Here is a 15,863-nt window from a genome sequence, read left to right as displayed (position 1 = left end):
AAAAAAAAAAAAAAGAAAACAGAGAGTAAGCCTGCGAGTGAGCCAGCAAGCAGTATTCCTCTGTGGTCTGCCCTAATTCCCTCAGTGAGGGCCTTTGACCTGGCTGTGTAAGCCAAATGAATCATTTTCTCCTTTAAGTTGATTTTGTTCAGAGTATTTTATCACAGCAGTAGAAAGAAGCTAGATCGCTCCACCAGGCTCCAATAGATAGAGCTGATCAAATACTGACATAGGTAGCCTGGGTTAAATTAAATCCTAGGTCTTTACATATGTACACATGCACACACACACACAAGCACACATGCACGCACACACACAGCACAACACAAATACACATATGTACACAACTCACACACATGCACATACACAGCACAACACACAGATGTGCGCGCGCGCGCACACACACACACACACACACACACAAGTTGTACAATAAACCTAAAGAGACTGCAGTTTTGCTTATATCTATGCTCTCTTGGTCAGCTATCTAAAATACTTACCAATCATAACCAACGGCTTCATTTAGTTCCACTGAAAATAGTCTGGTCTCTGGACATCTGCCATTTTAAAGATACTCAGAATAATGAGACTAGGATGAAATTTTCTCAGAAGCTAATTCATATTTAAAATCTGACCCCAGGTGATCACACCTAGACCTGACTTTTACTACCAACTACGTGCTGGATCCAACCTGGACAGTTCCTCTGGACTGCAGACTAGACACCTACTTGCCATCGTGACAGCTCCCTTGACTAACATGCTTAAAACCGGTCCTCTTTGTTCCCACCAAACTTTCCTTCCCCAACTCTGTCAATGGCAAATGCATTACTTAAAAAAAAAAAAAAAAACTTTGAAAATTGTGTGTGTGTGTGTTTGTGTGTGTGTGGGGTGTATTGCCTGAACATACATCTGTGTACCACATGCAGGTAGTACCTTGGCGCCAGCAGAGAGTATCAGATACCCTGGGACTGGCATTTCGGATGGTTATCAGTCACCACGTGGGTGCTAGGAATCGAACCTGGGTCTTCTGGAAGAGCAGTCAGTGCTGCTAACCACTGAGCCATTGCTCCAGCCCCCAAGTGTGTAGGGCACTCAGTCTCCAAATTTTACTCCCTTGCTTCCTATCTCATAACTCGTATTCAGTTCCTATAGACTTTATTTTTCAAAATTCATCCTTAGTCTAACCACCCTTTAACACCCACACCACTACCGCATTCAAGCCGTCATTATCTTTCCCAGGAATCTACTTCTGACTAGTTTAAAGATCTGTTATTTTGAGAGTTTTCAGTGACCTTTTAGAATGTAAAATAGAACCTGCCTTCTGGAATCTTCCAACCGTGTGCACCATAAGAACAAGTGTCTGTGGCTCTCATGATACTTACAATTCTCCTTCTCTCATTGTTTTTCCCCCTAACATTCCTTCTTTTATTTACTGGTTCCAGGAACTGGTGGCTTTCCTCTGTTGTCCCCGAGTCTGCACTCTGTTCCCATCTCCTGAAATGCTCTTGCACTACACCCCATGAAAATCACCTTCTGTACCTGTCTTTCAACTTCTAGATTCTGAAAATCGCTTTCTTTTTCTCATTGCTCTCTTTGAAACATGGGTGGTAGCAACCTGGAATAATGTACTGTCATTTTTGATTTCCTCTCCATGCCGTCCTTTTGGTAAATAGGCTCCCTTTGAATTCTTCTAATTTGAATGTACCATAGTCTCACTTCTATTCTGTGGGAACCATGAATGATACTAGTGTTAGTATTGTATTTAAGACTTACTGGTACTAGAAGAGGCTGGAGAAAGCAGGACAACCAAATGAGATTCTGGAATAGTCTTTACTCAATTTATGGAGTACAAAGATAGGAGAATCTTGCATTATACTATAATCCCAATGGGCATTAGTCGTTTTGTTTCTTTGTGATGACCTCATTTTCTGCTACATAATGATGATATTGTGCTATCTGGGACTGCTAAGCAAGAAGTAGCAAGGACTCCAGATGATTAATAAGGTAGACACACTCTAGAAGGCTGGATAAAGGTCTTGAAATACAGGGTTGAGGGGCAGAGAATATAAGGTAATGTCCTGTCTGAGTTGCTACAACTTCCATAATACTCATGACTTAGAAAAAGGTACATACCTACAGCAGCATTTTGTAGAGAGTCTGCATATTTGTATATGTCTTATTGCTTATTTATTGATAATTCATAAGATTAAAAAATTTTATTCCATATTTCTGGGAAAAATGAGCTCCCTAGCAGGTCTCAGCTTGTAATACAGGCAGCTCTGCTTTCATAATCTAGTATACCTATTAATAAAATAAGTATATGTGGCAGACACAGATGTTCTGCGAGTCCCTGGCAAACACAATTGGAAAATCCACAGTACAGGGACCTGTGGTTCTGGAGGAACGCCATGCCCTTCTTTACTGACAACCTGCTTTCTACTTGCAAAGCAGGCGCTGGCTTGCACCTAAGCTCTGGCGGATACAAAACACTCGATCCCAGGATGTAGAGCAGCTCTGTGACTTGAACTTTCCACACTGTCTTGAAATATTACTGGATCCACAGAATCTAGAAGGGGATATAAGCAGTAATATTCTACTAGGAAATTGAAGTACTGTACCCACGTCCAGCCCTGAGTGTATCAATGACAGGAGCAGATGGCTTATGAATACTATCCCCGCTTCTCCTGCTCCTGAGTACTATCCCCGTTTCTCCTGCTCCTGAGTACTATCCCCGCTTCTCCTGCTCCTGAGTACTATCCCCGCTTCTCCTGCTCCTGAGTACTATCTCCGCTTCTCCTGCTCCTGAGTACTATCCCCGCTTCTCCTGCTCCTGAGTACTATCCCCGCTTCTCCTGCTCTGCAGTCTTGCTCCTGTCCACGACCATGACTTCACAGGGAGTTCTCAGTGGTTGGCACTGTGGAGACAGAAGCACAAGTCTGACTACAGATCAGTCTCCCTGCTTGACTGGCACCAGCTGAAGAAGTACAAACACTGTACATTAGTCGCACTCAGTGACCTGGGAAGATGGTCCAAGGGTACATGTGTCACTTTTGCACACAATAGTGCAAAAGCAGAAGGCTTCGAATGTCTCTTGGGAAGAGAACATGCATCCTTTTCCTGGAGGAAGGACAAGAGAAAATAGTGAAGGGAAATACCACACTAAAAATCTTTCTCTTGGGGATGTAGACCAACTTTCACCCTATTAATCTGGACCTCTGCCCAAGAAAACAGACTTGAGTGAATCATACCATAGACATCTTTGAATTTCAGTTGAGTGGTCAGTGGGCATTCAGACAGGTGGGGGGGGGGGTTACTAGATTGAGGTAGGGATGGTAATTCTCCACTTCTTTCCCTGTGTGTTTGCTTTTAGATAGCTATATCCCTTGGCTGGATATATCATGTTTTTTGTTTTGTTTTGTTTTTCTGTTTGTTTTCCAAGGTTACTTTTTCTTCTTGGATCTTTCCTTTAGTGTTTTGGTAACTGCCCTCCGCTCTTCCAGGGCTAATGGTGACTATTGCACCTCTCTAACCAGCCCTATGGTTCTAGTTCATCCTGTTTACACATTCATAAACAGAATCTAATTTTTAAAATGCTCCCAAATTATCCAGTTTGAGAGAACCATCTGTTTCCTATTCTGAAATATGCCTCTCATGGCGATCTTTCCTCTGAGCTACACATTGTTTATTATTTAGAGTTCAGGGAACTGCAAGTGATATAAATATTCCAACCACCCTCGCTTAAGCTACAAAAGCATATGGATTTATTGGGCTGCATCACTAGAAAGTCCAAGCAATGATTCTGTCCACAGGCACAGCTGAATCCAACGGCTCACATGACGTTGGCAGGGTTCCCTTCTCTTGGCTCCTGTGTGTGTGAGCTGCCTGCCTTTTCAGGCAAGTACTTTCTACAGAGTGACAAATATGGACACTGGCAGCCTTTGGCTTGCAGTTGATACACAAATTACAGGCCCAGAAAAAAAAAAAGAGTGTGAGAGATGCTGTGTCTTAACACTCATTGTGACATTATCCTTTGTGAACTGCAGAGTGTTATAAAGGTTGCTTCCCTGGATGCACAGATATGTAGCCTAAGTTACTGAATCCCCTGTAGTTTGGCTAAGGAGTGGCTGAAAGTAGGAAAGAATATTGCTTGGTGAGAGCACAGCATCTTCTAGTCCTCAGAGTTCTTTCTTTTTGAAGTGTAGACTTGAAAGCAGGAAAGAACCCTGAAGCATGAAGCGAAGGCCAGCTTCTACTGTGTGTGGAATGCTCTTCTTCCTAGACTACACAGTCACTTGTCCACACTGATAAAAGCCGGTGTAACAAATCCATTTGGCATGCTCTCTCAGCTTTGTTCTAATTGGTCAATGCAGTAATTTGGTGGCAGGGGGTCACCGGGGTGAGATTTGGGGATAGGAACTGAGAAGAAGACATTTGTTTTGCTTTGGCTTATTTGTTTTGTGTCAAAGCCTATCACTTAGCTTCTAGTCACCCTTTGGTGTTTTAAGAGCTACTTTGTGGTCACAGAACGGTATCTCTGCCCCAAAGACTATGGGAAACTCAGAAAAGGCCTATGCCAGCCTTGTGTCTCTGCCTTGGCAGCCAGTTCTACAAATATGCCTTGGAACAGGCTGCATGAGCCTTTCAGATCAGGAGGAACACCGAGGAGCCAGCTTGTCTGGAGAATGGAGGTGTAGACTAGCCTCTAATATATAAAACAGCTGGTTATAGTAGGAGAGGGAACAGACAGGTAGGACAGGCTGGGCTTCTCAAGAGAAGTACTCACTGTTTGGCAATTAGGAGAGTCATGGGAATCCACAGGGAATTCACAGTAAGGTACACCATGGAAATGGCACACATGGAAAACAACTTTGCCAGTGGTATTGGAAGACTGGCAGGAAGGAGGCTGTAGCTATTCAAGAAAGGAGAGCCTGGGGTCTAGACAACGGCATTAATAGCTTACTGTGGGAAAGTGAGACGAAGAAGTAAGGGAGTTCTACAAGCTGAGGAAACATGTTAAGAAACAGTAGGTGGAATTCATTTGCCTATAAATTCTTGGTTGCATGTGTCAAGTCAGAACTCAAAGTATAAAGAATTCCATGTAGCATCTTTCAAGAATGTATGGCCTTTTCTGATAAACTTTTCATGTTTTTTCTTCAACAGATTTTCATTAAATTGTTTATTTCTATGTGTTTAGTACCTATGTGTATCTATGTTTAGTATCTATGTGTTTATGAAGGGTAGTACCATAAGCACGGTGGAGAACATGAGTTTCAGTGTCAGTCAAGATGGAATTTGAATATTCACTCTGTCATTTAGAAGCTAAGTATTTTTGGGTCAAATGACTGGAGTTTATTTATAAAACTGGAACACAATTCCAATTTTATGGGATTATTGTAGATAATGTAGATGATGTGCACTACGTGACTGTCACACTCAGTGAATGGTGACACATATTATTACCAATTCCTTAGCCAGGATGGATTCTCTGGAAGTGTTCATACTCATGGTAAATTGATAATGGTATTAATATTTACTTTTTCTTCTCTTCTTACTCAGCTAGTTGAGTAAGCAGCTTGATTTTCATCCTGGGTCATGGGATCATGGATTACTTTTGCTGAGATGTGGGAATCTAGCTGAACTTTGTTTGACATGTCTGGTTTGTGCCATGGGCTCAACATTTTCGCTGTGATTTTGACGCCAGTATAGGTTGATCTTTGAGCCTCTTCTCATCCGGTTAAAGTTCCTACTTCTGAAACAATTATGATTTATTGTAAGATGAAAGGGACATATTGAACCATGCAGATTATGCCTCACCAACGTGTTATTCAGAATTCAGCATATCAGCATTTCAGAAAGGCATGATGTGCAAATTCAGGAACAATGTCTCTGAGCTTTTTTGAACACTATTTGAAAAATGATTATAGCAGTGATATGCCTCTGTTCTCCTCCTCTGCCTCCTCTTCCTCTTCTTCCTCTTCTGGTTTTTCAAGACAGGGTTTCTCTATGTGTAGACCTGGCTGAGCTCTTTCTCACAGAGAATCCCCCTGCCTCTGCCTCCCCAGTGCTGAGATTAAAGATATATGCCACCACTGCCTGGCTTCTCATGCGCTCTTGGTGGTTCTTGTTCATCAGAAATCTAGCTGGTGGGAGAGTGGATGGTAGAGGCTGCAGCTGAACATAAAGAGATGCTTTTCTTGATTGTTTTTACTGAGGGAAAGTGCAAAGTGGTTGTGTGTCAATGTGTTCGTTTTGAATACTCTATTTGCTTTCTGCTGATTCTAATATAGAGCCTGGATTCCTGTATTTGCTTTCTTTGACCAAAGTGCACTGATGCATCATTTCTTACTTTCTTGGTAATAAAAAGAGAAGTTGTCACATATGCATTAAAAAGGCACTTCTCTGTGTGAAGCAGAACTATCTTCCTAAAGTTATCTTCTAAAAAGTCAAGGGCAGAGGCTGGAGAGATGGCTAAGTGGTTAAGAGCTGTGGCTACTTTTGCAGAGGACCTGGGTTTAGCTCTCAGCACCCACCACATTACAGATGACAACCATCTACAACTTCAGTTCCAGGGGATCTAACATCTTCTGGGGGCACCAGGCACAAAACATTCACACATATAAACATAACTACATCTTTTAAAAATAACAAGGATGATTTTATGAAACTCAGATCTTTTAGTTTTAGCAAACCTGTGTATTTATTTTAAAATGTAGGTGAGAAACATTTCCAGGTTGCAAAGGCTATCTTTATTGCTTTTACTTCCCTTCATTATAGATGGACTGAGAATTTCAAACTTTTGTGAGTTAAATCTTCAGAGGGAGGCAGGCCACAGGACAGAGCATTTGGGATGGAACTGGAAGAGGACACTTGCTTAGCTTTGGCTTACTTGTTTTTCATCAAAGCCTGTTATTTAACTGCTAGTCATCCTTGTGTGTTCTAAGAGCCATGTTGTGGCTACAGATCACAGTTGCATGTTCAAAGCATGAGGCCATATGTCTGAGGGGCCATTTGGTACTAATTAGGTGTTTGTATGCCTTTTACTACTGAATCCAGCACAGCTTGGTCCTAGGAACCTGACTGGGACAATGAGAGAATGAAGAAAAGACAGACACACAGACAGAAGAGATGAATATGTTGGCTCTGCTGGAGCAGCACCAATTACCCAACCTGAAAACTTAGCATGCTCGTTACATACAGCAGGAGAACGAAGGGTGGATTAGTCTGGTAGGGGTCTCTGCAGGGGAGCAGCCTCAGGTTGCAGTTATTCTGGAGGAGGAGGCTGCAGGTGCTGGTTTTTGTACACACTGGTCAATCACTTTTAAACCCGTGTACTTGGACTAGAGGAAGGCTTGGCCATTTCCCATGCCTTTTGTTCATTAGAGCTTGTTAACAGTACGTATTTACTCAGGACTTCATCTACTCCTTCCTTATATATTCACTTAGAGTCTGCTCAGCCCCCCACATATCACTGCCTTTCTCTTTTTGTGAATTATTTCCTTTAACAATTTTACACATCTAAATAAATACATTGTCTTCTCACTGTGCCCTTTCTTGGTAGGATATGGTCTTGGCAAACATTCAGAGTGAGGTGAACTCTAAAATGTAGTTTGTAATTTGAAATACGGAACTCAGAAACTCTTAAGGTCTTAAAACAAATACCTCATCTCTCAACCCTTAAGATAGACACAGGAAATAAGCGTTAGGCTGGGTGCTGAGAAACAGAAGTCCCTGTGCAGCGTTGGTGGAGATGTGAAGAGCAATGGAATAGCTGCAGAGAACACTGGGTGATTCCTCAAGGAACAGAATGGTGGGTTTGTGGGATGCAGTGTATCTGGGGGGCCTGAGCCCCGCCTGCATCGTTGAAAACAAGGCTTCAAGGAGGTGCTGATTTCTACATGCACATTTATAGCTGAATTATTCACAACTGTCAGAATGGGGGAAGCGGGCCAAATGCACACTGATGGGTGAGTTGGTAAGAAATTGCTTTTATTAGTAAAATGGAATATTAACTATTCAGCTTTTAAAGAGAAGGAAATTGTGCCACATGCAATAATCAAAATGAACATTGAAGTTATTACGAGAGAAATAAGGCAGCCACAAGAAGAAATGTCACCTAACTGTGGTTCAGATGATAAATTCTAAGATTTATAAGATTTATTATTATTTTAAGTCTAAAACATTCACAAACTTATAACTCTCATACACACACACACACACACACACACACACACACACACACACACACACACTGGCCATCTTCCATGATGTTCACACAGTGCAGTGGTACAGTGTGTGTTTTCTATAACCAGACTGCTGAGCCTCAAATCCTGCCTTTCCTTTTGACCCCTGAATGACCTTGGACAACATGACTTCTCTGAGCTCCAGCCAGCTCATTTGTAAGTGGAGATATGAAAACTGTTTATCTCATAAGGTTGTGGAAGGGATTAAAGAAACTCAGCCAGCACCTGCAGCAATGGTACCCACCCTAGAGGTGTGGGAGCTATCCTTACAATTTGTGAATGCGTGAAGCCTTCCTAGTGAACTCAACATCTCAGGAGCTAGTGATATGGTACATGCATATTCTTTCAGAATCTGAAATAGAGTTTCTAATAGAAGTACTTAATAGGTGTTAGGTAAATGTGGAAGAATAAAAACCCTTTGCTTAGGGGGACATAGTAGATTGTTTTTTCCTTTTAGGTCAGAGTTACTCACATCTAAAGTCATATATTTTCTATTCCAGGAAGTCAGCAGTATGCTTTGTTCCAATTATTTTTGGTTTTATCATTCATTTAAAGAAAATGTGTTCCTGCCTTTAAATATCTGGCTGTCTTGGCCTTAGCTTTTAGATTTTTTTTGTTGTTGTTTTTACGTTTGTTTTGCTTCTTTTCTCTGTTAGTTATACTCAATTTGTATTTATTATCAAATGATTTAGTGAGCTGCAAAATCATAAGTATGTCCAGTTTTGCAAACCAGACTAGGATAGATAATGAGATCATATTTACATAATGACCATGGTACAACCACACTTGGACATTTTTCTGTGCACAGCAATAACGTTCAAATTATTAGGCTGCTTAGAACAGAGCAATCAACTAACCCTGTCAGGTTTCTCACTGTAAGATAACAACATACTTTGGTCTTTTTTCTTCCTAAACAAACTTAATGAGTCTCCTACCTAGTTTTTTTTTTTCTTCTTCTTCTTCTTATGTTACAGTCCTTTATGGTGCCTGAAATGACCATGCATATGTATGTGATGTTTAAATCAAAGGAAGCTGGATTCTGAATTTGTTCCTAAAAGTTTTGCAACTGTGATCTTAATGTAATTTATTATAGCAATAGATCTATAGTAAATATGCAAGCATGAACAGAAAGCAACATCAATATGTGTGACTAATACTATGGTTTTAGAGTAAAATTGTATGACTTTAACATTTTCTTTTAAGTTAGGTGTATTAATAATACAAGGCTACTGGCTGCTGCAATTGTAGCAGTGGGGATGATCAGTTAAGTAGGGGGTTTCCAAGTTCATTCCCTGAAAGGAACAAAGAATTGAATGACCTGGAAGACAGAAGACCAAGTCACAGAGACAAGGAAAATAATTGCTTTAGACATTCTGGATGGGAGAAGCCTGAAGTCTGTTAAATGGATGTTGGCTTGGGTCTTTTGTAGTACCCCTGGGTGCTCCCCCTTTCTTTATTTGTTCCCTCTAGATACCCGCCCCTATGCCTTCCCACTGTTTCTCACTGTAATTTTTTTTATTTAACTTCTTTTTTTGTTTTTGTTTTTGTTTTTTGTTTTTTTGAGACATGGTTTCTCTGTGTAGTTTTGGTGCCTGTCCTGGATCTTGCTCTGTAGACCAGGCTGGCCTCGAACTCACAGAGATCCGCCTGGTTCTACCTCCCAAATGCTGGGACTAAAGGCATGTGCCACTGCTACCTGGCTTAATTTCATTTTTAATTTTATTTTTTTCTTTTATTTTTAATATCATAATGACATCATTTTTCCTTCTCTGTCCCCTCCAAACTCTTTCATATACCTTCCCTGCCCTCTTTCAAATTCATGACCTCTTTTTCCATAATTGTTATTGCATGCATATATGTATATATATATATATATATATATATATATATATATATATATATATTCCTAAATAGAACCTGCTAAGTCTGTGTAATGTTACAATGTTACTTATATGAATGTTTTCAGGGCTGACCATTGGATAACCAACTGATATACTCTTTACAGGAAGACTTTTTCTCTTGCTCTCAGCATTCCTTGGTTGCCTGAAGTTCTTTGTGTAGAGTAGGGGCCTCTTGACCATCCTCCTTTCCACTTTGGAATGTCTATAAGTGTTGTCTTTGTTCAGCTCATGTTTAGGCAGCCATGTTGGTGAGACTTTATTGTTGTAGCTCTGACATTAGTGGGAGACACAATCTCACAGCAAACTCCCTGATCTTGGCTCTTACATTCTTTCCACCCCCTCTTCTGCAATGTTCCCTGAGCCCTAGGTGTGGGAGTTGGTTTGTAGATGGATCCATTGGGACTGGGCTCTCCACAACTCTGCCTTTGGGTTGTTTCTTTAATGGTCCCCATCTCTTGTGAAGGGAATTTTTCTTGATGATAAGTGAAAACTGCACTTGACTGTGGGTATAAGAATTATTTAAAAGGTAGTTGGATCACTCTGGTTTAGTAAAGTGGTGGATATAGGTTTTCCTCCAAGATCCATGACTTCACTAACCCTGGATAGTCAGCTAGGTTTTCAGTAGCATGTATGATTTCCATCTTGTTGAGTGGGTCATAAGTCCAATTAGCTGTTGGTTACTGCCAAGTTATGTGTGTCACCCTTGGTGTTACTGGGCCATGCTGGTCATTGCTGTAGTTCATAAGCATCACAGCTGAGTGGGACTGTTATTGCCTTTCCTCCTTTGGAAGTTTACATAATGCCTCCTGGTACCATGAGAACTAGTCCTCATGGAGGAGGCATTCAGGTCAGCTCCAGCTCAGGCCACCCTTAGCCTTATGTCTGAAAGTCATGATGTCTTCAGCAATAGGGATTTACCTTCCAACTTTGAGGGGAAGGGGTAAGCCAAGGGTAGTAATGTAGCTGAAGTTTTCCTGTGTCCACCCAGCTCCTGCAGCCGCCCAGACCCAAGTGAACACACAGAGACTTATATTACTTATAAATTGTACGGCCATGGCAGGCTTCTTGCTATCTAGTTCTTATATCTTAAATTAACCCACTTCTATTAATATATATGTGGCCATGTGACTTGTGGCTTACCGGTAGTTTTACATCTTGCTTCCTCTGTGTCTGGCTGGTGACTCCTGACTCAGCCTTCCTGTTCCCAGAATTTTCCTCTCTCTTTGTCCTGCCTACACTTCCTGCCTGGCTACTGGCCAGTCAGCACTTTATTTATTAACTAATCAGAGCAACACATTCACAGCATACAGAGTGATATCCACAGCATAGTAACAATAACTAATAATATTGGGGAGTCTCTTGAACAACCTTAACCAACAATCCAAAAGAGGGCTTCTGTTGCCTGGTGTTGGGGCTTTTGTTAGCTGGTCTTTGGCCCTGGGAGGAAGCATTGTTAGCTCACACGGGTAAATTTCATTTAAACTATATATATATACAGTCTTATATGTACTACAGGTATTTTAGGTAGATAATAATATTATTCCTTATGACTTTTTCAGACATCACTATTATGTTTTTATCCCCTTCCCTCCTTCTGCATTTGTCTCCCTCCCTTCCCTAATTAAAGCCCCTCACCATGTTTCTCATTTTCACCTTCAAACTACTTGTATCCTGCTGTTCTCCTCTCTGTTGCTCCTCAAATACCCCCCAAATGGCCCCTTTTTACTTTCCTGGTTTCTTCAGTCATTCCAGTTATATATTCATATCTGAAAATTTGGAATTAAGAACCTCAGGAGAGAGAGAACATGAGACATTAGTCTTTCTGGTGTGTTAAATTTCTTTATGAAATCTGCTCTTAGGTTCTCTGTTGTAGCAGACTGAACTGATATGAGCCATGCACTGTCCTATTTTAATAGAACTTTCCCTGCTGGACCAGTGTCTTGATAAATTTGTTCTTATTCTTCTGTCTCTTTCTATGCGATGCATGTGATATTTCTTCCCTTTGACCACTTTTAACAGCAGTCTTTTGGCATTAAAAAACTGGAATCATCTGGAAAATGTCTTAGGGCAGCAGATGTCTGGGCTCAAACTCAGATGAATTGTATTTAACTCAAGGTAGCTTTGGGCAGGGACAGTGTTGTAACTAATGAGTTTTATTATTCAAGGCATGATTACTATGAATTGATAACTTTCTCAAGTGCATGGGCCTCAGGTTTCCATATTTTTGTGTCCATTTCCAAGTAATGTTTTGCCCACTGAAGTTAGAAAATGATCCTCCTTTGCCCTAGAAAGGGGAAATAGATAAGATCTCTTGGGTAAACTGGGAGGTGGGGGGTAATGCGGAGGAGATGGCAGATGGGAACATGAGGGATCAAGACTGGGGAGGGATGGAGTGGGAGAGCAATGAAAGAGTTATCTTGATAGAGGGAGCCATTATGGGGATAGGGAGAAACCTGGTGCTAGGGAAATTCCCAGGAATCCAGAAAGATGACCCCAGTCTAGACTTTTAGCAATAGTGAAGAGGGTGACTGAACTGGCATATCCTGGTAATCAGATTGGTGAATACTGTCATCATAGAGCCTTCATCCAGTCACTGATGGAAGCAGAAGCAGAGATCCACAGCTAAGCACTGGGCTGAGCTCCTGGAGTCCAGATGAAGAGAGAGAGGAAGGATTATATGAGCAAGTGGAGGTCAAGATCATGATGGGGAAAACCACAGAGACAGCTGACCTGAGCTAGTGGGAGTTCACAGACTCTGGACTGACAGCTGGGGAGCCTGCATGGGATCAAACTAGGCCCTTTGAATGTGAGTGACAGCTGTGTGGCTTAATCTGTTTGTAGAGCCCCTGGTAGTGAGACAAGGACTTATCCCAGGTATGTGAATTGGCTTTTTGGAGCACGTTCCCTATGGTAGGATGCCTTGCTCAGTCTTGATGCAGTGGGGAGGGGCTTGGTCCTGTCTCAACTTGGTATAGCAGACTTTGTTGACATCCAAAGGGAGGCCTTATCCTCTCTGAGGAGTGGATGGGGGTTGGAGTGGGAGGGAAATGGGGTGGGGGAGTGGCAGAAAAGGAGGGAGGGGGAACTGTGTTATGTAAAATGAAAAAATTTAAATTAAAAAACATTTATCTCATGACATTGATAAAAAATGTAATATATATATATTCTTTGTACTTATAAAAATAGTTACAAATTTTATATTTAACATTTTACTATCACATTTAATCTGTAATTTGCTGCAAAAATACATGTTACAATGTTGAAATTTAAAAATAAAGCCTAAATCCTAATATTTTATATCTGTACCCCCAACAGATTGTCCTTATGCCCTTATACTTTGCATATCCATGTTCTAAACTTGGAGGAACCTTGTAAGATGGGATTTACTTTTAATTATTTTATTTCTTAAAAAGAGCCAAATCTAATGCTCCAAATGATTGCTGGTACATTAATTCACAACCATGTTGATGTCCAGACTGTCCTTATATCAAATGTACATCACTTGGTTGGGGTTGAAGATTAGCATTTTCAAAAGTTCTCCATATGTATAAAAAAAGTTACAAACCTCTCTATTAGGATAGTGTTTCTCCACCTTGGCATGCATGAGAATTACCTGGAGAGCTTGTTAAGGTAGGAATTCTTGGGGGCTTCTTGCTGTTACATCACGATTTTATTTTAACAAGCTCCCAGGTGAAACTGGTGTTACTGGCCTGTGCTATACTCCGCAGCTCTGTTTCACAGACAAGACAGGTATCCATCTCTTACAACAGAATAAAGTTTGGATAATTAAAAACTGATTCAGTCTATGGCTACATTGATAGGCTGGGACCAAATTATTCTTTAAAACAGTTTAAGCATTTAACAAAGCCCAATAGTTACCTGTTGTATTGTACACTGGTGGTGCCTACCATAAATCTAGGAAATAAATTTACATACTGGTCACATGATCTTGGTCACATTATCAACACAAGTTCAGTAATACATCTCTTCCCTGTTTTGGAAATCTGTGGTTAATATTATACATTCTTGATACAAGATGGGCCAGAAATCTATAGCTGAAGTTTCTTCCTGTTCTCATATTTAAGTCTTCCAAGACTTTTGTGGGACCACTTCAGAAATGAAGAGACTGTTCCAGCCTGACATTATTTGTTGTCTGTATATGCCCAAGAAAGACATTCCTAAGTTTTGGGGCCTTCCTGCCCCTCATTTATAAAATGAGTTGGATGAACTGAATGTTTTTAAGCCCTCTTCCAGTTCTAAAATTGCTCTCTTTTTTATTTTACAGAACCCTAGACTCTGAGCAAATGAGTTGTTTATTATGTAAAAGGGTTTGTGATGGTTCACTAACTCAGTACATTCAAAAGATTAGTTCAAATGTCTGGCTTTTGGGGGCTTTAACGTTTTAGCTTTCAGGAAAGAGCAAATCTGATTGAAATGGGTATATTTCCATGGTGACTCTACTTGATCCATCTGTGGTTGAGAAGCCTAACCACAAATATCTTTACAACTATTAAAACCACCAGTTTAAATCTTCCTCTGGCAAAAATAAAAAAGGGATTTTATCTCCATGGTAGAAATATATCCTTTTGTATTAAAAGTCTATGTGCCAAGCAACAGAATTGAGAACATTATAGCCAGATTCAAAAAAGAAAGATTAGTGAATTTTTGTAAGGTTCCAATTGGGTCTTCAAATGTATTATCCACATACAGAACAGTTGGGTAACTGCCAGTGACCCACCGTGAGGGAGAACTGAAAGGGTGGGATGGGGCTTATTACTGGTTTAAAGATGAACAACATAATAATACAGATGTTCATAAACAGCCTAAGATGCTCTGAGGTATTTTTAAGAAAAGAAGTAGATTATAAAGTCACTATTAATTAACCAATATTCTGGATACATTTCCTAAGGAATAATTACACATGGTAAAAGCTGTGTTTTTGGAGATGTTGAGATGGGTTTATATGCACATGAAGTAAGAAAATGTCAAAGCAGCCCACTGTTCAATAATAATAAATATAATATCTACTGAAAGTTGCTAAGTCAATTCTAGTTGTAGAAGGTAATAATATGTAGCCACTAATTTAATTACAGGGATATTAACATACATGGGAAAGTAGTTACAAGTCGTGAAGTTATAAAGTCTAGTGCAGAATCAATGCTTAATAGTCAGCACTTAGTAAGAAACCACACCATAATTAATGGTTAGAGCAAAGAGGCAATTTTTTTCCTTTTGCTTCCTAACTTTGCATTATGTATCTTTTCTTCCTTAGCACCTTGCACTGCGAAGTACATGGCTCATCTGGAACAAAAGATTGAAGCATAGATTTTTCAGCCATCTTGCCTGTATGCATAAACGATGCACTTTGTATGACTTGAGTGAACTGGGGTAACTTTGTAACCTCTCTTCTCAGCTTCATAGCTTATGTATGGGAGAAATTTTAGCAACTCTTTTATACGTTGTACTTTAATGAATTAATGTGTATACAGAACACATCAGAGAATATGAGATACAATGAGCAATGTTTGTTTGCTATTTAGTGCTGTGTAAAACAATGGCATTGGTTTTATGTTAATGTCCAAATCAGAAAGAGGAAACATTTACTTTGGCTTTCTGCTTTGGAGGTTTCAGTCCTTGACTGGATGATACTGCTGCTTTGAGTTTGTGGCTGGACAGCACATCAGGGCAGAGGCATGTGGTGAGAGACAGATCTGCTCTCCT

General features: G+C 40.4%; 1 long non-coding RNA gene across 1 annotated transcript in view; it reads left to right on the top strand.

Annotated features, from left to right (window-relative positions):
* Positions 1-15,571, top strand: part of LOC131912724 (uncharacterized) — a 50,853-nt gene extending 35,282 nt beyond the window's left edge. Inside the window, exons 2-3 of the long non-coding RNA XR_009379698.1 lie at positions 12,720-12,948; positions 15,415-15,571. This is a non-coding gene — a long non-coding RNA (uncharacterized LOC131912724). The remainder of the gene's footprint in view (positions 1-12,719; positions 12,949-15,414) is intronic.
* The last annotated feature ends 292 nt before the right edge of the window (positions 15,572-15,863 follow it).

The sequence above is a fragment of the Peromyscus eremicus genome, chromosome 6 (genome assembly GCF_949786415.1).
Source record: "Peromyscus eremicus chromosome 6, PerEre_H2_v1, whole genome shotgun sequence".
In the NCBI taxonomy this organism is placed as follows: Eukaryota; Metazoa; Chordata; class Mammalia; order Rodentia; family Cricetidae; genus Peromyscus; species Peromyscus eremicus.
Note: the sequence above shows the minus strand (reverse complement) of the source record. Positions and strands in the feature narration are given on the sequence as shown.